This window comes from Trachymyrmex septentrionalis, unplaced genomic scaffold, assembly GCF_001594115.1.
Source record: "Trachymyrmex septentrionalis isolate Tsep2-gDNA-1 unplaced genomic scaffold, Tsep1.0 scaffold223, whole genome shotgun sequence".
In the NCBI taxonomy this organism is placed as follows: Eukaryota; Metazoa; Arthropoda; class Insecta; order Hymenoptera; family Formicidae; genus Trachymyrmex; species Trachymyrmex septentrionalis.
Window position 1 is genome coordinate 142,075 of NW_017305379.1, and position 2,704 is coordinate 144,778.

The following is a 2,704-nucleotide window of genomic DNA, read 5'->3' on the forward strand; positions in this document are numbered from 1 at the left end:
ATTTTAGATATTATTTTAGATAAATTAAACTGTACTGTAATATTAATAAAATACCCATTAGAAATAAATTGCAAGTATAAAATTACGCGGTTATAAAATTAAAATAATCAATCGTAAAACAATAAAAATAATATCTTCAGCGTATTTCTTGAGAACGAGAATAAGTTATTTTATTTTTGTCATCCATAAACCATTTACTAATCGATTACGATCGAAGTCAGCTCGAAGTCAATGAGCTATTTATATTAATGATTTCGTTTCATCTCAACAAACAGATAGGAATGAGAAATCAAATGCGTTTCGAATACGAAGACGGCTGCTGTCGAAGGCCAACATAGTAAAACGAAGACCAGGCTTACGTAAGGATTCACTCGTCGCAAAAGCTTATTTACATATAGTGCTAATTATGCCTCCGCTCAGGTGCTGCTGTTGAAGGTGCATATACTGTATAAATATATGTACCTATGGAATTACAACTCTGGTCAAGGCTGGTAATACTGGAGGATGTCTCATGTTAGAAGATTGCAAATAGAAAATATTTCTAAGTCTTGTTTACCTTGTTTATTTAATAGGAAGGTTTCGTTAAACTCTACTGCAAGTGCTAGAAAGTAGAAATTGCAAATTTTTCTTCTGTACCTCTCAATTAATTATGATTGCAAATATTTGTGGAACAACTATGGGTATTTAACAATATTTTCAAATTATTTAAATCTAACATAAACAATATAATTTAAATTATTCAATTGTCAATATTTATGGAATAATTACAGACATTTAACAATATTTTCAAATTACTTAAATCCAACACAAATAAAATATAATTTAAATTATTCGATTGTCAATATTTATGGAGCAACTTTGGGCATTTAACATAATACTTTCAAATTACTTAAACTCAACACAAGTAATAATGTTTATCTCTCACATTCATTTTTATTTATTTTTATATTACTTTTAGGGATGGAAAGAGGAAGAATGCGTTGTAATGATAATATTTCCAGATATATGTAAAAAGAGAAAGAGCGAAAGGGCCAGAAGAGGATAATGAACCCGGCTGGTTAATGGAAGTAACAAGCACGACACGGTAATATGACTTAATTGTACATTCCAATTAATGTTTTTGTGCGAATCCCGTCTTATTGCAAAGCTACTGGCATTCATCAGACTGTAACCAAGGTCAGGTACACGCGTGTATTATCTAACGGTAATTTGAACCTGCGACACGCTTAAGAATGCAATGAAAATGAGAGTAAGCATTTCTAACTGCCTCTATTGTTTCAATTTTCAACTTTAAATTTCTTGCAGTCTCTTTACTTGATACTTATATTTTATAGAAGAAACTTTTACTTAAATCCACCGTTTTAAATAATTTCATTTCAACTTTGTGCAGATCTTTTCACATTCATTTTTTTCCAACACGATAGAACATAAATCATCATAAATAATAAATGCGTTATTTTTTCGCTTTTCCAGAGGAAAGAAATTATTTATGTCACAGATAAATATTTCTGTCCGACGTATGCGTTACATTCCGAGCATTTTATGGCTTTGTAAATGCACACACACACAATATACTCGCATAAATATCCTTGATTCACGAAATATTCCGTTAATAAATATTTTAACACAATAACTTTCATATTTTCTTCTAGATTGAAATCTCATGCATACAATTTTATCCTTCTATTATATAATTAATTTAGTCGACTATGCTACGTATGATTATCAGTACATCTTAATCACATACTTATAATTATGAATGTTGTAATTACGCATGTACATATAATGCAACATCATGTCATCTCCTTTAAAAACCGAATACACTCGATAGTGTAAATACTCATTTTTTACATCAATATCCTTCTTCTTCTATAATTATTTCTTCTGCATATTTATATCATATAAACTATTTTATACATCTAATTCTACAAAAGCAAAATTCAAAAGTAATTATTTCCTCACATTAAAATTTATTTATAATTTCTTAATTTAAATGAAACATAGTTTTTTATAAAATTGAAACAGATGTTCTCTTGTAATAATTGGTTATATTATTGTTTTAATAAGATTATCGTTCCAAGATTGTCACTGATATGTTTCATCCACTTTACAGTTTTTCTAATGTTAAGCTGAGGAATCTCGTAGACTATATATAATATAGACTATATATATAGACTGTATGTATAGACTATGGTATGTCACATTCTAGTCATGTTTTGGTTTAGAGATTCATAAGAAAATAGCAAAACAGCAGTTCAAAAACACGCCACATATTTCTTGTCTCTATTGATTAGGCTATCGATCGGAGGGATATAAAGAGATTGGCTTCCTTGTCGAGCAAAGTGCTATGGTTCGAGAGGCCGTATGTATCCGATCCTATTATAAATTTACCGGTGATTACACTGCACGGAAGTGCGTCGACTTTTAACGTCGCGAAATGACACAAATGTGGGGCGAAGTTTAACCAAAAGTATTACGATCGATATCTTCGTGGATCTCGAGGATATTATTGCACTGCCTCTTGAATTTTATACGCAAAACGTTAGAATATCAGAGTTCAGATAACCTTGAATGCAAATTTAATTGTTCAGCGAGACGTTAAATTATAATTAGAATTCCTTGAAGCGAGTAGCAGCATATCGTCCTTCTTACGAGGACACGAAAATTTGAAACATCGTGCGGTTTTGTGAAAGAGCAACAGCGG

At 30.5% G+C, this 2,704-nt stretch overlaps 1 protein-coding gene across 3 annotated transcripts in view; it reads right to left on the minus strand.

Moving 5' to 3' along the window:
- LOC108748499 (protein kinase C and casein kinase substrate in neurons protein 1) overlaps positions 1-2,704 on the minus strand; it is a 62,229-nt gene that overhangs the window by 30,409 nt on the left and 29,116 nt on the right. The gene's annotated exons all lie outside the window — the stretch shown is intronic.